The sequence below is a fragment of the Arachis hypogaea genome, chromosome 11 (genome assembly GCF_003086295.3).
Source record: "Arachis hypogaea cultivar Tifrunner chromosome 11, arahy.Tifrunner.gnm2.J5K5, whole genome shotgun sequence".
Classification (NCBI taxonomy): Eukaryota; Viridiplantae; Streptophyta; class Magnoliopsida; order Fabales; family Fabaceae; genus Arachis; species Arachis hypogaea.
The window spans coordinates 73922052-73948962 of NC_092046.1; positions in this window are offsets into that span (position 1 = coordinate 73922052).

A 26911-nucleotide genomic window follows, 5' to 3' on the forward strand; every position below is an offset into this window, starting at 1 on the left:
CCAGCTGAATAAGAAGATCACTGATACCCCTCCTAGTGTTCCCCCAAGCAATACAGAAGAAAATCCAAAAGGAGAGTGCAAGGCCATTGATATAACCATCATGGCCGAATCCAAGGAGGAAGGGGAGGACGTGAATCCCAAGGAGGAAGACCTCCTGGGACATCCAGTGATCAATAAGGAGTTCCCCTCTGAGGAACCAAAGAAATCTGAGACTCATCTAGAGACTATAGAGATTCCATTGAACCTCCTTATGCCATTCATGAGCTCTAAAGTGTATTCTTCTTCTGAAGAGAATGAGGATATTACTGAAGAGCAAGTTGCCAAGTTCCTTGGTGCAATCATGAAGCTGAATGCCAATTTATTTGGTAGTGAGACTTGGGGAGATGAACCTCCCCTGTTCACCAATGAACTAAATGCATTGGATCAACTGAGATTGCCTCAGAAGAAACAGGATCCTGGAAAGTTTCTAATACCTTGTACCATAGGCACCATAACCTTTGAGAAGGCTCTATGTGACCTTGGGTCAGGAATAAACCTCATGCCACTCTCTGTAATGGAGAAACTGGGAATCTTTGAGGTACAAGCTGCTAAAATCTCATTAGAGATGGCAGACAACTCAAGAAAAGAGGCTTATGGACAAGTAGAGGACGTGTTAGTAAAGGTTGAAGGCCTTTACATTCCTGCTGATTTCATAATCCTGGATACTGGGAAGGATGAGGATGAATCCATCATTCTTGAAAGACCCTTCCTAGCCACAGCAAGAGCTGTGATTGATGTTGACAGAGATGAACTAGTCCTTCAATTGAATGAGGACTCCCTTGTGTTTAAAACTCAAGGTCATCTTTCTGTAAACATGGAAAAAAGGCACAGTAAGCTTCTCTCACTACAGAGTCAACTAAAGCCCCCACAGTCAAACTCTAAGTTTGGTGTTGGAAGGCCTCAGCCAAACTCTAAGTTTGGTGTTGAACTCCCATATCCAAACTCTAAGTTTGGTGTTGGGAGTCTATAAAATTGACCTGATCACCCGTGTGGCTCCATGAGAGCCCACTGTCAAGCTATTGACATTAAAGAAGCGCTTGTTGGGAGGCAACCTAATTTTTATTTATCTATTTTTATTTTTTATTTTCTTGTTCTTTCATGTTTTATTAGGTTCATGATCATGTGGAGTCACAAAATAAATAGAAAAATCAAAAACAGAATCAAAAATAGCAGAAGAAAAATCACACCCTGGAGGAAGGGTTTACTGGCGTTTAAACGCCAGTAAGGATCATCTGGCTGGCGTTCAACGCCAAAACAAAGCATGGAGCTGGCGCTGAACGCCAGAAACAAGCATAGAACTGGCGTTCAATGCCAGAAACATGCTGCATCTGGGCGTTGAACGCCCAGAACAAACATCAGTTCGGCGTTTAAACGCCAGAATTGCATGCAAAGGCATTTTACATGCCTAATTAGTGGAGGGATGTAAATCCTTGACACCTCAAGATCTGTGGACCTCACAGGATCATCTCAGGATCTGTGAACCCCACAGGATCCCCACCTTCCCTCCTCATAATCCTTGATTCTTCCATATCTTCTTCTTCATCTATTCTTTCTTCTTTTGCTCGAGGGCGAGCAACATTCTAAGTTTGGAATGGTAAAAGCATAGTTTTTTTTTGTTTTTCCATAACCATTGATGGCACCTAAGGCCAGAGAAACCTCTATAAAGAGGAAAGGGAAGACAAAAGCTTCCATCTCCGAGTCATAGGAGATGGAAAGATTCATCTCAAGAGTCTATATCTCAGTGGTAGAACATTTGACTATAAATCAAGAGATCCCTGAGATACCTCAGGGGATACATTTTCCCCCACACAATTATTGGGAGCAACTAAGGATAGGAGCACCAAAATCACTAGGGATCAAGCAACAGAGACAAGGAAGAGACATAGAAGAGCTCAAGGACATCATTGGTTCTTCAAGAAGAAAAGGCCATCATCACTAAGGTGGACTCATTCCTTGTTCTTAAATTCTCTGTTTTTCGTTTTTTTATGTTAAATGTTTATCTATGTTTGTGTCTTCACTATATGATCATTAGTATTTAAGTGTTTATGCCTTAAAGTAGTGAATATGAATCCATCACCTCTCTTAAATGAAAAATGTTTTAAAAATAAAAGAACAAGAAGTACATGAGTTTCGAATTTATCCTTGAACTTAGTTTAATTATATTGATGTGGTGACAATACTTTTTGTTTTCTGAATGAATGCTTGAACAGTGCATATGTCTTTTGAAGTTGTTGTTTATGAATGTTAAATATGTTGGCTCTTGAAAGAATGATGACAAGGAGACATGTTATTTGATAATATGAAAAATCATAAAAATGATTCTTGAAGCAAGAAAAAGCAGTGAATACAAAGCTTGCAGAAAAAAAATGGCGAAAAAAAAATAGAAATAGAAAAAGCAAGCAGAAAAAGCCAAAAGCTCTTAAAACCAAAAGGCAAGAGCAAAAAGCCAATAACCCTTAAAACCAAAAGGCAAGGGTAAATAAAAAGGATCCCAAGGCTTTGAGCATCACTGGATAGGAGGGCCTAAAGGAATAAAATCCTGGCCTAAGCGGCCAAACCAAGCTGTCCCTAACCATGTGCTTGTGGCGTGAAGGTGTCAAGTGAAAACTTGAGACTGAACGGTTAAAGTCAAGGTCCAAAGCAAAAATAGAGTGTGCTTAAGAACCCTGGACACCTCTAATTGGGGACTTTAGCAAAGCTGAGTCACAATCTGAAAAGGTTCACCCAGTTATGTGTCTGTGGCATTTATGTATCCGGTGGTAATACTGGAAAACAAAGTGCTTAGGGCCACGGCCAAGACTCATAAAGTAGCTGTGTTCAAGAATCAACATACTGAACTAGGAGAATCAATAACACTATCTGAATTCTGAGTTCCTATAGATTCCAATCATTCTGAACTTCAATAGATAAAGTGAGATGCCAAAACTATTCAAGAGGCAAAAAGCTACAAGTCCCGCGCATCTGATTGGAGCTATGTTTCATTGATATTTTAGAATTTATAGTATATCCTATTCTTTTTATCCTATTTGATTTTCAGGTGCTTGGGGACAAGAAACAATTTAAGTTTGGTGTTGTGATGAGCGGATAATTTATACGCTTTTTGGCATTGTTTTTAGTATGTTTTTAGTAGGATCTAGTTACTTTTAGGGATATTTTTATTAGTTTTTATGTTAAATTCACATTTCTGGACTTTACTATGAGTTTGTGTGTTTTTTTGTGATTTCAGGTATTTTCTGGTTGAAATTGAGGGACTTGAGCAAAAATAAGATTCAGAGGTAGAAGAAGGACTGCTGATGCTGTTGGATTCTAACCTCCCTGCACTCAAAGTAGAATTTCTGGAGCTACAGAACTCAAAATTGCGCGCTTCTAATTGCGTTGGAAAGTAGATATCCAGGGCTTTCCAGCAATATATAATAGTCCATACTTTGGCCGAGTTTAGATGACGCAAAATGGCGTTGAACGCCAGTTCTATGCTGCAGTCTGGAGTTAAACACCAGAAACACGTCACAAACCAGAGTTGAACGCCAGAAACACGTTACAAACTGGCGTTCAACTCCAAAAATGACCTCTCCACGTGTAAACTTCAAGCTCAGCCCAAGCACACACCAAGTGGGCCCCAGAAGTGGATTTATGCATCAATTACTTACTTCTGTAAACCCTAGTAGCTAGTTTAGTATAAATAGGACTTTTTACTATTGTATTAGACATCTTATGATTTTTAGTTCATCTTTAGATCATGTTGATTACGTTGGGGGCTGGCCTCTTGGCCATGCCTGAACCTTCATCACTTATGTATTTTCAACGGTAGAGTTTCTACACTCCATAGATTAAGGTGTGGAGCTCTGCTGTTCCTCACGAATTAATGCAAAGTACTATTGTTTCTCTATTCAATTCAACTTATTCCGCTTCTAAGATATTCATTCGCACTTTAATATTAATGTGATGAACGTGACAATCATCATCATTCCCCTACGAACGCGTGCCTGACAACCACTTCCGTTCCACCTTAGATTGAATGAATATCTCTTGGATCTCTTAATCAGAATCTTCGTGGTATAAGCTAGATTGATGGCGGCATTCATGAGAGTCCGGAAAGTCTAAACCTTGTCTGTGGTATTCCGAGTAGGATTCAGGGATTGAATGACTGTGACGAACTTCAAACTCGCGAGTGCTGGGCGTAGTGACAGACGCAAAAAGAGGGTGAATCCTATTCCAGTATGATCGAGAACCTCAGATGATTAGCCGTGCTGTGACAGAGTATTTGGACCTTTTTCACAAGAGGATGGGATGTAGCCATTGACAACGGTGATGCCCTTACATAAAGCTTGTCATGGAAAGGAGTAAGACTGATTGGATGAAGACAGCAGGAAAGCAGAGATTCAGAGGAACAAAAGCATCTCTATACGCTTATCTGAAATTCTCACCAATGATTTACATAAGTATTTCTATCTTTGTTTTCTATTTATTTATTATTACTATTCAAAAACTCCATAACCATTTGATATCCGCCTGACTGAGATTTGCAAGATGACCATAGCTTGCTTCATACCAACAATCTCCGTGGGATCGACCCTTACTCACGTAAGGTTTTATTACTTGGACGACCCAGTGCACTTGCTGGTTAGTTGTGCGAAGTTGTGAAGTTATGTCTGGACCATGGTATTGTGCACCAGTTGTGGCGCCATTGCCAGGGAGAGAACGAACAACAAATTTTACAACCTCAGAGTAACAATTTCGCATACCAGTTATCTTATCTTATCTTTAAGTGAAGTCATCATATCTTTAAGGGAACTGCCTTTATCTTTCGGGGCTTTAGCTGCCTTTAGATTGGGCTGTGTCCCTTCGTATGGGCCTGCTTGGGCTTCTTATGATGATTTGGCCGAACTCTTTTGAGAAGAGGTCGGGGATCCTAACCTGAAGAGGTCGGTCACTTTGTCTTCAATCAACCCGGGTCGGATAGCTCGACCCAGGGTATGAACAGCCACCAAGAACGGGAACGGAACACTTCGAAATAGGTGATGGTTGGAAAGACGATTTCCACACAAAACTCACCGGCAAGTGTAGTGGGTCGCATCAAGTAGTAATTACTCACAAGAGTGAGGTCGATCCCACAGGGATTGATGGATTGAGCAATTTTAGTTAGGTGATGAACTTAGTTAAGCAAACAGTTGATGATTTGAGTGATTTTGATTGATAGAAGCTAAATTGCAAGTAAATAAAGGTGCAGAAGGTAAATTGAGCAGAAGAATAAAGTGCAAAAGAGGTAAATTGCAAGTAACTTAAAGAAAAAGAAAGTAAAAGAGCTGAAACTTAAATTGCATCAAAAGTTAATTGCAGAAACTTAAAGTGCAAGAAATGTAAATTTGCTGAATCTAAATTACTGAGAAATATAAATTGCTTGAAGAGTAAAAGGATTTGGGTGGTGGGATTTGGAATTGAACAAGAAATTGCAAGATAAAGTAAATCAGACAGCTCTGAGAAGCAAGATTTCAGATCTGGATCTTAGTAGCAAGAACAGAAATGGAAAATTGCTTCAAGAAACAAAACAGCAAAAAAACTTGAATCACTTATGAAATCCTAAAGAGAAATTAAAGATCGAAGAAGAGAAATGAGATTAGAAAGAAGATCTAGATCTCAATTGCTCTCTTGATCAAGCAGAAAAGTAATTGCAGAAGAAATGAAAAGGAAAATAGTAAATGAAACTTAGATCTAATTCTCCAATTCCCAAAACAGAAAAGTAGAAGTGCAGAAGAAGAAAATGAAAACAGAAAACTAAACTCAGATCCAATTCTTAGAACAATTGAGAAGAGAGGTAAAAGATGATTCTCAAGCTTAGAATCAATGAAGCTCTTCAATCTCAATTCAAATTCCAAGAACAGAAAGTAGAATTGCAGAAGAAAAGAAAAATGCAGAAAGAAAAACTCAGATCCAAACTCCCAAATCCCAAATTCAAAACAATTGAAAACTAAAATTAAGCTAAAGGTAAAACTAAAAAATTGAGCAAGAGGTCCTTTACAAATCAAACTTCATCCTATTTATACACTTTCTATTTTGGTCTTCAAAGCTTGGAGTGGGACTTTTGGTTTTTGGATTTGAAGAAAGATGGGTCCGATTTGGTTTTGGTTCAAGTTGGTTTGGTGTGTGGGAACCTTCCAGGGGAGCGCTCCGTTTGGTATAATGAACGCTACGTTCACTCTTGGTTTGATGAGCCTTGGTTCCAATTCTCCATGCTTAGCTCCCTGTCCATAGCATTCACTAAGTGAGCACTGCGCTCAAATTGTGAGTGCTACTCCTGGCCTTTGTTTGGTTCCCCTCTTCAAGCCTTGTTGAGAGCGCTTCGCTTCCTTAAATTTCTTGGGCAAGAGCCTTGCTCTCCTTGGCCAAGAGCACGAGAAAGTGAGAGAAAGTGAGCGCCACGCTCAAATTCTTGAGTGTTACTCTTCAGTTTGTTTGGTTGGGTGCCTTGGTTTCTTGGACTAGAGGCACGAAAAAGTGAAGAACAGGGAGCACTATGCTTGAATGTTTGAGCGCTACTCCTCCTTGGTTAGCAAATTTGGTGCGCATCGGGTAGCTCCAGGGTAGCGCTACGTTGCACCTTTGGAGCGCTGGCCTTGCTCTCTTGTTTCCTTGCCAAAAGTGTCACGAAAAAGGTGGCAAAAGTGAGCGCTGCGCTTGAGTTCTTGAGCGCTACACTCCCCCTTGTTGCTTGGCCTCTTGGTTGAGTGCTCCCTTGGTTGAGCGCTCCTTTGGTTGAGCGCTCCCTTGGTTGAGCGCCACGCTTTATTTTCATGGGCCACCCTTCCAAAAGCGTGGCCTAAGGTTCAAAGCGTGCTCAAACTTCAAAAGTGTGCCAAAATTTCCTCTTTCCACCATTTCTTCAGCTACAAGCAACCAAACAACTAATCAAAGTTCCACCAAAATCACTAGTTGTTTGCATCAATTATAAAATCAATTAATTCTAGCTTAAAACCTATGATTTTGTGTAAAATAAATGATGTTTGATTGATTCAGCATAATCATGAAAATTCACTCCAATTACTTACTTATGGTGCAAGAAAGTGCATAAAACCTAATGAAGCTAATGAAAAATGCTTGTAAAACTAGCATAAGATGACTTGCCATCACAACACCAAACTTAAACCTTGTTTGTCCCCAAGCAAGCATTAAACATTGAGAAGAAATGAAATGTAACAGAGAAGCATACATGTCCTTATTTAGCAGATAATAGAATTAAGACTATGGGGTTTTATGCAAACAAGAATGCAGCTCAATTATTCTTTGCTGATAGGTAAGAAATACCTTTTTGATGATTAACTAGAGTTGCTGTCATAATGCCTTGCTCTTTGATTGATCCCTTTTGGTTTTTCCTTCTTTATTTTTCTTAGAAAGCTTATTTCTTTATGATGACTCAGTGTCAAGTGTTGGAGCAGCCTTTTGGCTCAATTTTGCTCAACACTTCTTCACTACAGACACTTGGCTCACAAATCCTCTTAGGAACATTGATGTCCAGCATCTCTTTGGATCACTAAGTGCTTTGTAGCTAGGTTGCTCTTGATAATGGACTTTTGGTTGGTAATCCCGGATTAGTTAATCCAAGTTACCAAGTTTTAAAAGACTTCTCAGAACCTAATTGTCCAAGCATATCCTAGTACAAAAAGCACCACAGACATATGTCCTAAGGTCCAAGCTATTGGTGTCTAGCCTTATTGTTTATTTCTTTTCTTTTTTTTTTATTTCTCACTTTTCTTCATTTTCCAAGGGATTTCACTTATAAAAGGTTTTATGACAGCAATCAAGTTCACATTACAAAAAACACTCTATTATGCAGCTTTTATTTTTGAGCTCATCATCTTAATCAAGCATTTACCACCACAAGTTTCATTTCTAATTCCTACAACATTGAACAATCACTTTCTTTTTCAAACATTTTCTCTTATTGATGCATAGAGGGAGACAAAACATGAATTTAAAGCAGATGAGTGATAACAAGCATTCATACTAGTGCAGACATCAAAATTTGCATTATTTGAACTAAATCATCAAGGCAACCAACAACTTCTCATGCAGATAATTTCAAATCAAAGTGAGTTTTGTGACAATACAACCTCTCAGGAGGGTCTTGCAGCTTCCCTTTTGTCATCATCTTCTTTTACTTTTGCATTTCCCTTGGTGATGATTCTTTGAAGAGGCTGGGTGTCTTTTTTTTTCTGCATAATTATTGAAGTTGCTTGCTTTTCCAAGCACTTTAGCAAATGGTTAGCATGAACTTAAACTTACTTTGGTGAGGGAACACCAAACTTAGTTCCTTGCTTCTGTTTATGATGCATTAGTTACATGAAACTTTGTGCTTTTGTTGAAAGCAATGAAATTAAAAACTAGAAAACAGACAGTGGTTTAGTGGTTTTCTTGATTGCTTGGAGCTAGTAACTAGTTATGCAGAGGGTGAAATGTGTTTTTAAATGAGATTTTTGGTGGAACACCAAACTTAGCATCCTTCATTCACCCTTAAATTATTTTGGTGTGCAACACCAAACTTAGCTCCTTGCAATACAGATACAACTACTTAACCTTCTTATTGAAATAGTTAAGAGAAGAAAACTACCTTTGGTTGGGTTGCCTTCCAACAAGCGCTCTTTTAATGTCACTAGCTTGACATCCTTCATTCTTGCTCAGCTTAATTTCTGATTCTCCCTCTCTTTGTCCGAATGGCCTCCCAAGTAATGCTTTACCCTATGGCCATTTGCTGTGAAATTACTCTTTGTTGCTTCATTCAGCAGTTCAAGGCTTCCATAGAGAAGAACCTTTGTCACCAAGTAGGGACCAGTCCATTTAGACTTGAGTTTGCCAGGGAAAACTTTGAGTCTAGACTTGTACAAGAGTACTTGCTGTCCTGGTTTGAATTCCTTCTTTGAGATCTTTTTGTCATGCCATCTTTTAGCTTTTTTCTTGTATATATTAGCATTTTCATAGGCTTTCAGTCTAAACTCATCCAACTCATTCAATTGTAATAACCTCTTCTCTCCTGCTGCTTGAAAATTAAGGTTGAGGAGTTTAGTGGCCCAGAAAGCTTTGTGTTCAAGCTCTACAGGAAGGTGGCAAGACCTGCCATACAACAATTGAAAAGGTGACTTTCCAATGGGAGTTTTGAAGGCTGTTCTATATGCCCAGAGAGCATCTTCTAATTTCCTAGCCCAATCCTTTCTTGTACTCCCCATTGTTTTCTCCAAAATCCTCTTCAACTCCCTATTTCCAAGCTCTGCTTGGCCATTGGTTTGTGGATGGTATGGTGTAGCTAATTTGTACATCACCCCATATTTGTGAAGTAATTTCTCCATCTGTTTGTTGCAAAAATGACTACCACCATCACTGACAAGACCCTTAGGCACTCCATATCTAGTAAAAATGTGCTTCTTAAGGAATTGGAGGACAATTTGTGCATCACATGTGGTTGTTGCTATGGCTTCCACCCACTTTGAGACATACTCTACTACCACAAGTATGTATTTGAAAGAATATGATGGTAGAAAGGGGCCCATAAAATCTATTCCACAGAGATCAAAGAGTTCCACTTCCAAGATGTAGTTCTGAGGCATCTCATTCCTTCTTATTAATCCTCTAGCTCTCTGGCACTCATTGCATTGATGAACAAACTCTCTAGAATCCTTGAAAATGGTTGGCCAATAAAATCCACTTTGAAGTACTTTGGCTGCTGTGCTTTCCGGTCCAAAATGTCCACCATAAGCTGAACCATGACAATGCCATAATATGTCTCTCATCTCACTCTTAAGAACACATTTCCTAATCATTTCATCCGGACACCTTTTGAATAAGAATGGTTCATCCCATAAGAACTTCTTGGCTTCATTGAGCAGCTTTTTCACTTGTTGCTTGGTAAAGTCTTGAGGGATCTTTCTTCCAACCTTGTAGTTTGCAATGTCTGCAAACCATGGAGGTTGCTGGATTTGTAAAAGGTGTTCGTCTGGAAAGCTTTCATTCACTGAATGTGGAGCTTGATTGGCTTCTTGTGATATTCTTGACAAATGGTCTGCTACTTAGTTTTCATTCCCTTTCATATCTCTCACTTCAATATCAAACTCTTGTAGTAGCAACACCCACCTAATAAGCCTTGGCTTTGAATACTGCTTAGACATAAGATACTTGAGAGCAGCATGATCAGTATATACTATAACCTTTGAACCAATCAAGTATTGTCAAAATTTATCAAATGCATATACGATTGCCAAAAGCTCTTTCTCAGTGGTGGTATAATTTTTCTGTGCTTCATTCAACACCTTGCTAGCATAATATATAACATGGTGTAGCTTGTCTTTCTTTTGCCCCAGTAAAGCACCAATTGCAAAGTCACTTGCATCACACATGAGTTCAAAAGGTAATTCCCAATCAAGGGGTGTGATAATTGGTGCTGTAATGAGTTTTCTCTTTAACGTTTCAAAGGCGTGCTTGCAATTGTCATCAAAGATGAAAGGACTATCAATCATTAGCAAATTGCTCAATGGTTTTGCTATTTTTGAAAAATCTTTGATGAACCTCCTGTAAAAACCAGCATGTCCAAGAAAACTCCTTATTGCTTTCACATTAACAGGTATAGGAAGCTTTTCAATGATTTCTATTTTAGCTTTGTCAACTTCTATACCTTTGCTTGAAACCTTATGCCCAAGAACTATCCCTTCAGGAACCATGAAATGGCATTTCTCCCAATTCAATACCAGGTTAGTTTCTTGGCATCTTTTCAAAACAAGAGTTAAATGATGCAAGAAAGTGTTAAATGAATTGCCAAAGATAGAAAAATCATCCATGAAGACTTCTAAAAATTTTTTCACCATGTCAGAGAATATAGAAAGCATACACCTTTGAAAAATTGCAGGGGCATTACACAGACCAAAGGGCATCCTTCTGTAAGCAAAAACTCCAAATAGACAGGCGAAGAAAGTCTTTTCTTGATCCTTGGGGTCCACCACTATTTGATTGTACCCAGAGTACCCATCCAGAAAGTAATAATAGGCATAGCCAGCTAATCTTTTCAGCATCTGGTCAATGAATGGGAGAGAAAAATGATCTTTCCTTGTAGCATCATTCAGTCTTCTATAATCTATGCACATCCTCCACCCAGTCACTGTCCTGGTGGGGATCAACTCATTCTTCTCATTGGTGATGACTGTCATTCCTCCCTTCTTTGGTACAACTTGAACCGGACTCACCCATGAGCTGTCAGAGATTGGAAAGATTATCCCAGCATTCTATAGCTTCATGACTTCTTTTTGAACCACCCCTTTCATAGTCGGGTTGAGCCTTCTCTAGGGTTGAACTACAGGCTTTGAATCTTCCTCCAATAAAATTTTATGCATATAGATGGCAGAGCTTATGCCCTTGATATTATCAATCGTCCAACCCAAGGTAGTCTTGTGAGCTTTCAACACTTCAACGAGTCTTGTTTCTTCTTCTATGTTCAGAGATGAGTTTATGATCACTGGCAAGGCCTCTGCTTTTCCAAGAAACACATACTTGAGATGAGGGGGGAGAGGCTTTAACTCTTGTTTTGGCTTCTCCTCTGCCTTGCTTTCAAAGGAGATCTCTGCCACTTCCTCGTCTGTGAACTCTTGCTCCACCTCTATTTCCTTTTTTTGTTCCTCCTGATTGTCATCTTCCAGTAGCTCCTCCTCCACTTCTTCTATCATTTCTACTCTCATGTGCTTTTCCTTCTCTAGAGGATATTGTATGGCCTTGAAGACATTGATGATCATCATTTCATCGTGTACCCTGAGGATCATCTCTCCTTTCTCCACATCAATGATGGCTCTGGCTGTTGCTAAGAAAGGCCGTCCCAATATGATTGAACTGTGTCCCTCTTCTTCCATGTCTAGGATAACAAAGTCAGCAGGGAAAATGAACTCTCCAATCTTCACTAATAATTTTTCCACAACTCTATTTGGTATTTTGAGTGATCTGTCAGCCATTTGGAGTGACATCCTGGTAGGCTTGACTTCCTCTATTGCAAGCTTCTTCATTAGTGAGAGGGGCATCAAATTGATGCTAGCTCCTAAGAAACAGAGAGCCTTATCCAATGTTCTGTTGCCTATAGTGCAGGATAGGATGAAGCTTGCAGAATCTTTGAGCTTTGGAGGAAGACCTCTTTGGATGACAGCACTGCATTCTTGTGTTAGAATGATCGTCTCCTTCTCATTCTAACTCCTTTTCTTGTTGATGAGCTCTTTGAGGAATTTTGCATATAGAGGCATTTGTTCTAGAGCTTTAGCAATTGGAATATTGATCTCTAGCTTCTTGAACACCTCTAGGAACTTAGGAAACTGGTGGTCATTGATCTCCTTCTGCAATCTTTGAGGATATGGCAAAGGAGGGATGTGATTCTTCACAATTGTCCTTTGTTCTTGTGACTGTTCCTCCATGACCTCCTTTCCTTTCTTTGAAGCTTGAGTTTTCTCTATCTCCTTGAGCTTCTCTTAGTTCTTTTCTTCAATTATCACTTGCTCTTTGCTACTGCTGGCCTTGTCATTTACCAAAGTTCTTCCACTTCTTAGTTGGATGGCTTTGCATTCTTCCTTGGGGTTGGGAATAGTATCACTTGGCAATGCATTGGTTGGCCTCTCAGTCACTGCTTGCTTTGATAATTTACCAATTTGCCTCTCTAGATTCCTCAGTGAAGCTTCATGGTTTTTGTTGGCTAGCTCTGGATGTTTCATCATCTTCTCCATCAATATCTCCAAGTTGGAGATCCTTTGAGATTCTCGGGGTGGTTGTGATTGATTATGGGATGTTGAGGGTGAATGATAGTTATTTTGGTTAGTGGATGAGTTGATGGGTGGATGGTAGTTGGATTGGGGTTAGTTGTTTTGTGGTTTTCTGTATGGATTTTGGTTAGTGTTCTGATGGTTTTGATGGTTTGTGTTTCTGGAATTGTTTTGGTTTGAATTTCTTTACCAAGGTTTCTGGTTTTGGTTCTCTCCCTATTTCAGATTGGGATTGTTTCCATGATGAATTGTAAGTGTCTCCATGGAAATCATTTGATCCAGAATTTTGGTTGTGTATGTACTGCACTTGTTCAGGCTGCTGCTCCTTATAACTTTCCTCTTGCTGTCCCCAAACCATTGATGGTTGGTTGGTTGTGCTCACTGCTGCAAGTTGTAATCCATCCATCCTCTTTGACATTATTTCAATTTGTTGCTGGAGTTGCTGGTGCATGAGTTTGTTCTGAGCCAGTATAGTATCAACTCCTTCAAGCTCAAATACTCGTTTCTTTGGGGCTATTTGCCTTTCAGAAGAATAGAAATACTCATTGTTGGCCACCGTGTCTATGAGATCATGTGCCTCTTGAGCAGTTTTCATCATTTGCAAAGATCCTCCTGAGGAATAATCCAAAGCTTTCCTTGAAGGTAAAGACAGGCCTTCATAGAAATTCTGCAGCTCTACCCATTCACTGAACATTCCCTCCAGACATCTTCTGATTAGAGCTTTATACCTCTCCCAAGCCTCATATAGTGACTCTCCTTCCTACTGTCTGAAGGTTTGCACATCATTTTTTAGCTTGATTACTCTTTGAGGTGGATAGAATTTGGCTAGAAATTTGCTAACCAAATCATCCCAGCTGGTAATGCTCTCTTTAGGGAAGGTTTCTAACCAGTGTGTGGCTTTGTCTCTCAGTAAAAATGGGAATAAAAGAAGCTTATAGATATCAGGATTGACTCCATTAGTTTTGACAGTGTCACGAATTCTCAGAAATACAGAGAGATGCTGGTTTGGATCCTCAGTAGCACTTCCTCCATATTGACAGTTGTTTTGAACCAGGTGATCAATTGAGGCTTGAGTTCAAAGTTATTGGCATTGACCTTGGGGGTTAGGATGCTACTCCCACAATGCTTAGCGTTGGGAATAGTGTAGGAGGCTAGGACTCTTCTCTGAGGTTGGCCATGGTTGTTGGCCACACCCTCATTGTGAACTGGGATGTTCTCCTCCATCACTTGATCCTCTCCTTCTGATTCCTCTTCACCAATAATCCCCTTTCCTCTTGCCTCTCTTCTTAACCTTCGAAGAGTTCTCTCATCAATATCGCCAGAGATAGATACCTCTCTCCTTGCTTCTGTCATACACACAACACCATAAACAACAAACAATCCACTCTATTGCTAGAGTTATGTTAAGGTTAGCTTAAGCAAAAATTCAAACAGTTAGTGTGATTAGTAAAAATGAAAAGAAAATGCTTAATCTAGATTATCACCTTACTTAATCATTGTCAATCTAGATCAATCTCCGGCAACGGCGCCAAAAAACTTGATGGTTGGAAAGACGATTTCCACACAAAACTCACTGGCAAGTGTACCGGGATGCATCAAGTAGTAATTACTCACAAGAGTGAGGTCAATCCCACAGGGATTGATAGATTGAGCAATTTTAGTTAGGTGATGAACTTAGTTAAGCGAACAGTTGATGATTTGAGTGATTTTGATTGACAGAAGCTAAATTGCAAGTAAATAAAGGTGTAGAAGGTAAATTGAGTAGAAGAATAAAGTGCAGAAGAGGTAAATTGCAAGTAACTTAAAGAACAAGAAAGTAAAAGAGCTGAAACTTAAATTGCAAGAAAAGTAAATTGCAGAAAAAGTGCAAGAAATGTAAATTTGCTGAATCTAAATTGCTGAGAAACGTAAATTGCATGAAGAGTAAAAGGATTTAGGTGCTGGGATTTGGAATTGAACAAGAAATTGCAAGCTAAAGTAAATCAGACAGCTCTGAGATGCAAAATTTCAGATCTGGATCTTAGTAGCAAGAACAGAAATGGAAAATTGCTTCAAGAAACAAAACAGCAAGAAAACATGAATCACATATGAAATCCTAAAGAGAAATTGAAGATCAAAGAAGAGAAATGAGATTAGGAAGCAGATCTAGATCTCAATTACTCTCTTGATCAAGCAGAAAAGTAATTGCAGAAGAAATGAAAAGGAAAATAGTAAATGAAACTTAGATCCAATTCTCCAATTCCTAAAACAGAAAAGTAGAAGTGCAAAAGAAGAAAATAAAAGCAGAAAACTAAACTCAGATCCAATTCTAAGAACAATTGAGAAGAAATGTAAAAGATGATTCTCAAACTTAGAATCAATGAAGCTCTTCAATCTCAATTCAAATTCCAAGAACAAAAAGTAGAATTGCAGAAGAAAAGAAAAATGCAAAAAGAAAAACTCAAATCCAAACTCCCAAATCCCAAATTCAAAACAATTGAAAACTAAAATTAAGCTAAAGGTAAAACTAAAAAATTGAGCAAGAGTTCCTTTACAAATCAAACTTCATCCTATTTATACACTTTCTATTTTGATATTCAAAGCTTGGAGTGGGCCTTTTGATTTTTGGATTTGAAGAAAGATGGGTCCGGTTTGGTTTTGGTTCAAGTTGGTTTGGTGTGTGGGAACCTTCCAGGGGAGCGCTCCATTTGGTATAGTGAATGCTATGTTCACTCTTGGTTTGGTGAGCCTTGGTTCCAATTCTCCTTGCCTAGCTCTCTGTCCATAGCGTTCACTAAGTGAGCACTGCGCTCAAATTGTGAGCGCTACTCCTGGCCTTTGCTTGGTTCTCCTCTTCGAGCCTTGGTGAGAGCGCTTTGCTTCCTTAAATTTCTTGGGCAAGAGCCTTGCTCTCCTTGGCCAAGAGCACAAGAAAGTGAGAGAAAGTGAGCGCCACGCTCGGATTCTTGAGCGCTACTCTTCAGTTTGGTTGGTTGTGTGCCTTGGTTTCTTGGACTAGAGGCACAAAAAAGTGAAGAAGAGGGAGCGCTATGCTTGAATGTTTGAGCGCTACTCCTCCTTGGCTTAGCAAATTTGGTGCGCATGGGGCAGCTCCAGGGTAGCGCTACATTTCACCTTTGGAGCGCTGGCCTTGCTCCCTTGTTTCCTTGCCAAAAGTGTCACGACTCACGAAAAAGGTGGCAAAAGGGAGTGCTGCGCTTGAGTTCTTGAGCGCTACACTCCCCCTTGTTGCTTGGCCTCTTGGTTGAGCAGCACGCTTTATTTTCATGGGCCACGCTTCCAAAAGTTTGGCCTAAGGTTCAAAGCGTGCTCAAACTTCAAAAGTGTGCCAAAATTTTCTCTTTCCACTATTTCTTCACCTACAAGCAACCGAACAACTAATCAAAGTTCCACCAAAATCACTAGGTCTTTGCATCAATTATAAAATTAATTAATTCTAGCTTAAAACCTATGATTTTGTGTAAAATAAATGATGTTTGATTGATTCAACATAATCATGAAAATCCACTCTAATTACTTACTTATGGTGCAAGAAAGTGCATAAAACCTAATGAAACTAATGAAAAATTCTTGTAAAACTAGCATAAGATGACTTGTCATCAATGGGGTGACAAACAAGTACCGCTGAACAATCTTTGGAGAACGCACATCAGTTGTAGCAACCTATCCACTTACACGTCTTTGTATACACCGAGGACGGTACAATCTTTAAGTGTGGGGAAGTCGATACCAACTTCCGTGGGTAACTACTTCCTGTCTCAATACCAATGTTTAATCTCTTTTGTTAGATTAGTTGTTGCATTGCATAATAGATTGCATGTATAGTGAGTTGCTTGCATTTAAGTGCTACTTGGTTGAAGTGATGCATTCTTTTCCAAGAAACTATAAAGAATTTCACTAATTTGAATTAAAATTTTTATTGAACTTGTTTGAAGAAATTTATATTTGGAACATGGTTTTAGAGCTCAAACACACAACCAAGTGAGATTTTGAGCCTATTTGATTGGTTGCAGCTTATCAACCAATACTTTATTTTGGTGTGTGTTGTTCTCTCTAAAATTGTGATCTTTATCTTGCATGATTCTATATTTCTATTGTTTGATGTATGCATGCACCTACGTGATTGAGGCCTTTGTTTCACTAAACTTACATACCCATATGGCCTTACCCTTTCATTATCCTTTGCAAACCAATGTTCAGCCTATTTTATCTCATTTGTTCTTTACTTTAGCACATCATTAACTCTAAGTGAAAAATAATGAATGACCTTAATTTGAATTATTGGTTAGCTTAGGCTAGTGAAAATGTTCATGATTTAAGTGTGGGGAAGTTGGGTTTGGAAATATTTGGTTCGGGAATTGAGTATGTTAGACATTTTTGTGAAAATGTGAAAAAATGTCGAGGACATGTTCATGCATTCAATACCTTAATCATATATATTGAGAAAAATAAAAGAAAAGAAAAAATAAAAAGAAAAAAAAATAAAAAAAGAAAAAAAAAAGAGAAAAAAAATAAAAAGGGGACAAAATGCCCCGAAGTAAGTGGCAATATGTATATGACTCGTATTCAAAGATATCAAGATGCATGAATATGTGGTAAACATAGTTAATGGGTAGTTAGTTTTGCATTTCGATTACATGGAATGTCTTAGATTAGGTGGGAAGTTTAGGTTAATCAAAGAATTCGGATTTTAGTCCACTTAACCAAATACAATCCTACCTTGACCCTAACCCCATTACAACCCTTAAAAGACCTCTTGATATGTGTACTCGTACATTAAATTTTTGTTGATTGTTAGATGAATAGCAAGTCTTAGAAAGCAAGATTAGTAGAGAATTGAGAGAATCAAACCTCAAACACTTGAGTGATTAGAGAGTATACACTTCCGGTGAGGGTTCGATGCTCGATTCTTCGTTTCCGGCTTTCATGAGCTTTCTTCCTTCAAGACTACTTGTACTTGCGATTTGAATAAATGGAATCCAGTTTATGTTTGTTCTTGAAAGATTTATTTACTTGTAACCAAGTAGGTAAAATCATTTTGCATTTAGTTACATTCATATAGATAGGTTGCATTTCATAAATTCTACCATTCCTCTTCAACTCCATTATAGCTTCTCTTGAGCTAGCATGAGGACATGCTAATGTTTAAGTGTGGAGAGATTGATATACCACTATTTTATGGTTTATTTTGTATTCAATTGAGTGGATTTTATCCATTATTCTCACACTCATTCATATAATTTGCATGTTTTACATTTTCCTTCCTAATTTTGTGCTATGATTGAAAACATGCTTCTTTGGCCTTAAATTCACTAATTTTAATCTTCTCTTATTACCATTCGATGTCGTGATATATTTGTTAAGTGTTTTCAGGGTTTATAGGGCAGGAATGGCTTAGAGGATGAAAAAGAAGCATGCAAAAGTGGAAGGAACACAAGAAATTAAGGATTTCAGAATCTGGCAGCGACGCGCACGCATAGACGACGCGTACGCGTGACTGGTGTGGCAGGCATACGACGCGCACACGTGGCTGACGCCTAAGCATGGCCAGTGAAAAGTCCAGCAACGCGTACGCGTGGCTGACGCGTACACGTGACAGAGTGATACGTGGTCAAGAGGGCATTTTCGTCATCTTAGAGCTAAGGGACGGAATGATAATCTTGTCATATTCAAGGATCTAAATTCTAGAAGAATTGTGTCATGCCAGTCTTGGACATCAAGAAGACCAAGAGTTCGTCTTAAAAACAGTGGTGCTGAAAGGGCAACAATTCATAAGGCCCATTGGGCTAAAGCAAGACAACAAAAGCCCAATAAAGCTTTTCAAATTCAATGGGAGACAATTTTTATTAATTTTCGAATTTTAGTCATTTATTTTTAATTTGTTTTACTATTAGAGTTTGTTGGATGATTTGATTTACTTTTGATTTGCTTAGTAGTATTTTTAGGGATTTTAAATTTAAATCAAATCTGATCTAATCTAATAAGATCAAATCTGATTTAAATTAGTTATCATATCTTTAGGATTTTAAAATTTAAATCAAATATGATCTAATCCAATAAGATCAAATCTAATTTAAATTAGTTATCTTATCTTTTAGTTAGTTTGTTAGGAGCCTATTTAAACACCTCTGGTGAGACCATTTGGAATAACTTTGATGAATAAATTTCAGTTGCTTTTAAGCACTTTTTATTGTGTGAGAAGTGAGGTGAGTGATTTGCTTCACTTGTTGCATGAGGAAGATTGGAGGATCCAACACTAAGGTGATCTGCGTGGTGGTTTCTTTCAGTTTTTGTCCCTCTGATCTAGGTTGTCAAGGACAGGTTCTTTGAAGGTCTAGTAGGGAATCCCTTCCGGTGACCTAGGTTGCTAAGAACAGGTATCTTAGAGGTCTAGTAGGAAAACCCCTTTATTTATCCTTGTGTTTTAAATCCTTATCATCTGGTATCAGTCACAGGTCGTAGGTAAATTCTTATTTATCTACACGTTCCATGGGTCTTGTTTAGTCTCTTTTTTTTTTCTCTTTAATTTCTGTAAATTCACGTTAGAGTCAAACAAAAAAAAAACAAAAAAAATTCTTTTTTTAATTTTGTTTTTGCAATTATTCTATCTTTAAGTCAGTGTCTGGAAAAAAAATAATAAAAAAAATGATCGAGTATTACGATAGTGATGATGAAGGAAGCTCATATGCGAAAAAGAGTTCTTAGTTTCAAATCCCTGCATTCAAAGGGAGGAATGATCCTGAAGCGTATTTCAGATGGGAAAGGAAGGTAGAATCGATTTTTGCAAATTGCATCCTTTTAGAAGAAAAGAAGGTTCAACTGGTACAAGCCAATTTTTTCAATGCTACCCGTATATGGTAGACTGAATTAGGAAGATCTAGAAGACGGTACGGAAAGCGCCCAATTTGCAGCTGGGAGAAGATGAAAAAAATCATGAGGAGACAGTTTGTGCCATCATCACACCACATGAGGAATCGAGTTGTACCATCATCTTACCACAATGAATTTTTTGGAAGATTTTGTAAGTTTCAACAAGGTTCACAATCAGTGATGGAGTACCACAAGGAGTTTTTATATTTGATGAACAAGGCTAATATCAAAAGGAGTCCTGAGATTTTTATGGAACGATTTTTGTTTGGATTACGTGAAGAACTTGCAGATACAGTCCAACGTTATCGTTACACGACCATGGACGATTTGGTCAAATTGGCCATTAACTGGGAGCAAGTGCAACAAATGATAGATAGCCATAACAAGAGGAATTATTCTACGCCTATCTTTCATTCTTCTTCAAAGCCAGAGATGGAAGAATTTATTAAGTATGCTGTAGAGGGTGATGTGTCCTTGGAAGATTCAACAGTGCAGAATTTCTCAACTGGGTCCTTGGGATGTGAGCAATTTAAAAAATATGAGAGAAAAGAACTTGAGAAAGAGATTGAGTGTTTGAGTGAAAAGAATCCATGTTTGATTAAAAGCGGGAGTTTTGAGAGAAAAGATGTGAATAGTGAGCGAGAGGAGTCAATGAGCGAAAAAGAAACTGAGTTCAATAAACACACTTGTGAGAAAGATCTAGAAAGTTCTAGCTTAGACAAGAGTGCATTAGTCTCATTGAAATCTACAGAGTCCTTAATTTCTCATACATCTAACCATGAAATTCCTAGTGTTTTTATATCAAGTTTTCCAGGCTTTGTAGATTCGCTGGTCAATTATGGAGGCATTAATAGGGATGAAAAGGAAGAAAGACAAATTGCACACCTTGGACAAGATGGTAAAAGTATGGTTGGAAAGATTGAACTTGCACACATGAAGGACATAACCACAATTCAGTGGATGGAGAAGAGTCAACAAACCATTGTATTTGAACCAGGAGATTGGATTTGGATTCCTTGGAGGGAAGAAGCGCTTCTCATTCAAGATTCGAGGACGAATCTTTTTGAAGAGGGAGAGAATGATACGTGGTCAAGAGGGCATTTTCGTCATCTTAGAGCTAAGGGACGGAATGATAATCTTGTCATATTCAAGGATCTAAATTCTAGAAGAATTGTGTCATGCCAGTCTTGGACATCAAGAAGACCAAGAGTTCGTCTCAAAAATAGTGGTGCTGAAAGGTCAACAATTCATAAGGCCCATTGGGCTAAAGCAAGACAACAAAAAGCCCAATAAAGCTTTTCAAGATCAATGGGAGACAATTTTTATTAATTTTCGAATTTTAGTCATTTATTTTTAATTTGTTTTACTATTAGAGTTTGTTGGATGATTTGATTTACTTTTGATTTGCTTAGTAGTATTTTTAAGGATTTTAAATTTAAATCAAATATGATCTAATCTAATAGGATCAAATCTAATTTAAATTAGTTATCATATCTTTAGGATTTTAAAATTTAAATCAAATCTGATCTAATCCAATAAGATCAAATCTGATTTAAATTAGTTATCTTATCTTTTAGTTAGTTTGTTAGGAGCCTATTTAAACACCTCTGGTGAGACCATTTGGAATAACTTTGATGAATAAATTTCAGTTTCTTTTAAGCACTTTTTATTGTGTGAGAAGTGAGGTGAGTGATTTGCTTCACTTGTTGCATGAGGAAGATTGGAGGATCCAACACTAAGGTTATCTGCGTGGTGGTTTCTTTCAGTTTTCGTCCCTCTGATCTAGGTTGTCAAGGATAGGTTCTTTGAAGGTCTAGTAGGGAATCCCTTCCGGTGACCTAGGTTGCTAAGAACATGTATCTTAGAGGTCTAGTAGGAAAACCCCTTTATCTATCCTTGTGTTTTAAATCCTTATCACAGAGCGTCACGTGCTGCATTAAACAGAATATGCTGGGGCAATTTCTGAAGCCACCATTAAGACAAGAATTGCTAATTTGTCTGCTACCATTTTAGATAAAATCTTGAGCTTTAAACTATTGTTTTTTCACCACTCCAAAACACTAAAATACTTAGAATTGCCTTCAGGAATGTATGCAATCTCATCAAGATAAACTTTTAAGTCTGATTTTGTTGGATGAATGGCTTCTTTTTCTCGAACCATATTCAAAATTTCGTCAATTTCACTTATTTCAGAACCAACCACATTAGAAGAAGAAGAAACAACTACATGATTAGTGCTTACTCCATCACTTATTATTGTCTCGCCATTAAGGATGGAAACAAGCCAGGCTTCATCCTTAACAAGCCAAGTGTAGCACCTTTACTATCAAAATGTCACGCTTCCGGGTGCGCCATTCTGATAGTGGGGGTATTACGACGACTCTCATATATTAAATAATAAGGTATGAGCCTTTATGCGTAAGTCTATCGATGGTTTCAGAAAAAACTTGAAAACATTTTCAACAAAAATAAATAATACCTTTTCACATACTTAATGTTAATAATACATTATAGTAGCACATACAAAACCATTTACAAAACCTACCCCTCTTAATAAAACTCTAATTAACAAGGCGATGGAAAAGTAAATTCTAACAACTCAACTAGTAAACATACTCTTCTATGCTGTTGTAGCTCCGCACTAAACCTTCACACCTGTAGCTGAAAGGGGTGGAAATAGGGGGTAAGAACTGGGGAGTTCTTAATAGCGTCGGGTTGTATAGTTATGTTCATTTTATTATCATGGCCAACAGCAACGAGCAATAGAATACATTTAGACTTAATAAATAAAGAACACAAAAATAAAACAATCATATAGTACATCCACAATCATAGGGAACACACTCACAAACAAATATGCACAAACAAGTATGATGCATGTCTGTCTTATGGCTAATGAGCTCATTTGTCGGTTATATAGCCAAACCCGACATGTCCGGTAGCTAATCCAGATACTGTCTCTCTATTGTGTATTAACATCATTAGAGGAAATACGTGCCCTATTAACATTAGAGGGATTATGTGCCCTGTCACCATTAGAGGGATTATGTGCCTTGTCACCATTAGAGGGAATAGATGTCCTGTCACCCTTACAACCAAAGAGAAAACACAGACATACTTGTCATCAATCATCCTCAACCATGACTTATTTATCATAATCATTCAATTTCATAATCAAAATCAGTTTTCATCATTCTTCTTCCTCATCCCTTTCTGGAGCAAATGGACAACACCACTACATCTTACCCGATAATTCAAATATTAAATCTCCTCTTTATGACATTCTCCAAAAACCTTCAAAACCATTTCACTTAAAACCAATTCTTCTTTCCAAGCTCAACTCTTCTTTCAAGACAAAAGAACAATCATTTATTAGTTAAATCCCTTGGCAAGGCCTCTAGACTTTTAGGGGAGCGACAACCAATCTCATTTCAAAACCAAATCATTTAAACTCAAACATAATTCATTCTTTTCTTAAATATATCAAAATTAAATAAAATAATTCTTCAATCCAAATTAACCAAAATAAAAGTTCTCAAAATTATTCTAAAAATTTCGGTAGCACCTCTCCTAAAACTCGGACCTTGCCACCCTTCTCGGGTCCCGTCCAAACTGTTTCTCAAACTCTTTTCTTGATAAATCAAATTCAAACATAATACTTTTCTCGATAAAACTCAAAACATAATCATTTCTTTAATAATTCAAAATCAGCTAATATAATTCTTAAAGCTTTTGAAAATTTATTTTGACCTCCAAACTTTTTAGAAATTACACTTTAATCACTAAACTTCTAAAAATTCTATTTTAACTCACAAACTATCTTTTATTCAACATCCAGCCACGAAACTCTTTTTAATTATATTTTGGCCACAAAATAGTCAAAACATGAGGGTTTTGTATTTTTCAAAAAACCAAATCAAACTCATCAAAAGTTCATCAAAATTACTTGATTTTTAACTAGTTTTTCAACGGTTTCGGTAACTTATTTTTCACAGCTTTTAATTTAATCTTAAAGTCATCAAACCACATCAAATTTATCTCGAAACACCACATCACAACGGCTCCAAAATAATCAAAACACACTAGTTGGCTGTTTATATGTAGCCGAACCAAAATCTCAAGCAAACAACAATAAATCAACAAAATTTCAACATAAACTTAATCAAACTCAGACAATAATCAATCAAACCAATATTCACTTATCAAATTCACATTTAATTATTATAAAATTACCAAACCCTAACTCTGTACGAAATCAAAACAACGAAAACTCCGAAAAAGCTTTTTCAGCGAGCTACTGAAGAAGAAAACATCAGAAATCGTTTGTGCCTCCTAGAACTTCAATTGGCCGAACACACGGGGAATGAGAGCTACGTCACTGTCAATTTCTACCGAACAAAAGTGACGCCAATGTGTAGATGAGGAGGATACGAACACTTTTGTCGGATTAGATATTTGATTGGAGTTACGGATTTAAAAAAATCGAAGTCGGAAGCTCGGAGGTTCCATGGTTTCTCCTTCTCTCTCCCTCGCGGTGTAACACTCTAACTTTTAGCACCTCATTATTATACCAAATGCTCAGGCGCTACTTACCTGTAAACCTTTTTATTCTATACTTTCTTTATTTAATATTGAGCCTTTGCGAATACGAATCGAAACCCTTATTAAGAAAACAAAAGGAGACTTTATTTTAAATCATGTAATCACAAGAGTATATATATATTCACATAACTTTATATACATCAACTTATTTCAAAGAATCTCAATTACAAGTCCTACCCTAAAAACCAAAAGAATAAAAGACGAGGGAAAAATAAATTCTAACAACTCGACTCATAAACATAATCTTCTATGCTCCTGTAGCTCCGCACTAAACCTTCGCACCTGTAGCTAAAAGGGGTGGAAATAGGGACTAGGGAGTAAGAACTGGGGAGTTCTTAGTAGAGTCGGGGTTAGAAGTTAAGTTCGTTTTATTATATTCTCAGTCAATAACAATAGTCAACAAATCATAATCCAACTCAACAATTTTAAAACATAGAATTCAATCACAAGTACACACAATCATAGAAAACACAATCACAACAAATATGCACAAACAAGTATGATGCATGTCTAGTCCTATACAGGCCATGAGCTCATGTGTCGGTTTATTGCCCGATTCCCGACATTGGTCCTGAGATAAGCATTCCGTGTTGTTGTCCCTATTTCAGCCAACGTCCCCTCTATGAGTGTTACGCATCGCCGTCCTCATGGATAACCTTCCTTTCGGTCTCCAATGAGCGTTACGCATTGCCGTCTTACTGAGCTGTCTGTATAGTGTCAACTGAGCATTACGCTTCGTTGTTCCCACTAGACACCTGGCACTAAGGCCCTAAAAGCACTCAATTTCTTTTCAATCTTTGCTCTCTACTCTACTACGATAGAGATTCTTTTAATTAATATCTTCTTCTCTATCTGCTCTACTGTGACAGACGTTCATTAAGAATATTTTTAGTCACTGCTCTCTGCTCTTCTGTGGTAGATATCCTTTTACTTAATTTATCCTTCTCTTTTTATTCTTTTTATTTTCATTTCTTTCTGATCTTTCTCTTTTGTTATCTTACTTCTTTTCTTTCGCTCTTCTTTTCTCCAATCTTTTAATTTTTTATAATAATTCAACTTCGCATTCTTCCCTTATCTTTTCCTAATGTCTTATGAAAAAGAATCATAAGATTCTTAGATTAGCTGTGTCCTCTAAAATTTTTAAGATTTCTTCTGTTTATTCATCTCTAACTTAAATATTCTTAATAAAATGATAACAATAATATAAATAAGATAATTTAAATGATAAATAATATATATATCTTAAAAATTACTTTATAAAACCTTATTTTTAAATTTTTATTAATTACTTTCTAAATCACAAACTTTTTAATATTCTATTTTTAACCTTAATATTTTATAAAATTGTATTTAAACTCTCACTTATTTTCATATTTATAAAAAATAACCCTAAACTTTTATAAAATATCCATTTTACCTCTGAAATTTACTTATTACCAAAAATACCCGAAATCTTATATAATTATAAATTTAACTTAATCTTTTTATAAAATTATATTTTTCATTCTAAAAAAATAAAAGATCTTGGTTGTTCTCTTTACCCTAAAAAAAAAACCTTCCTTTTATTTCTCATAAAAAATTCCACTTGATATGTAACTCCGTTTTCAAGTTTTTCGGTTATCGATTTCTTCATAACTTTTAATTTAATCTCTCGGCCATCAAACTTCATCAAATTTATCTCAAAATACCATATCACAACAGTCCCAAAATCACCAAAACACCACAGCTGGCTGTTTATACCTAGCTGACCCAAAATCTCAAGCAAACAACAGTAACTCAACAAAAATTTAACATAGTCTTAATCAAACTCAAATAATAATCAATCAAATCAATATTCACTTATCAAATTTATATTTAATTATTATAAAATTGCCAAACCCTACCTTCGTGCATAAATCACAACAACAGAATCTCTAGAAAAGCTTCTTAACCGAGCTGCTGAAGAAAAAAATGTCAAAAATCGTTTGTGCCTCCTAAAACTCCAATTGACCAAACACAAAGAAAAAAAAAATTACATCACCGTCAATTTTTACTGAATAAAAATTACACCAACACATAAAAAAAAGATACAAATATTTTTATTGGATAAATTTTTATATTGAAGTTACGAATCACAATGAATCGAAGCCGAAAGTTCAATCGTACCACGGTTTCTTTCTTCCCCTCACTCGCGGCTTTCTTTCGTTTTCTCACCCCTAATGAACATTTGCATGGCTATTTTGATCATTAGTGATGATGAATTATTAGTTAAGTGACACATGGGGAACTTATGTGTCATTGATTATATATATATAGTAAGCCAAATTCCATTTTTTGTTTTTCATTTCCTTAAAGGCTTTCGGTCAATCAATGGGAAGATGAACTATTGATAATAATATAATAATGATAATAAGAACAATAATAATCATAATAGTGTAATAATGATAATACTAATAATAATAATAATATTAATAATTATAAAAATTAATTTAAATTTTTGTTTATCATAATAATTTTTAATAAATAATTTAAACTTTAATAAAATAAATCATAATTAAATTAAATTTTAATAATTATAAAATTTTAATTAATTATTTTTGATAAAATAATTTTTTAACAATAAAATTTTAATAAATATAATAATTTATAAATAA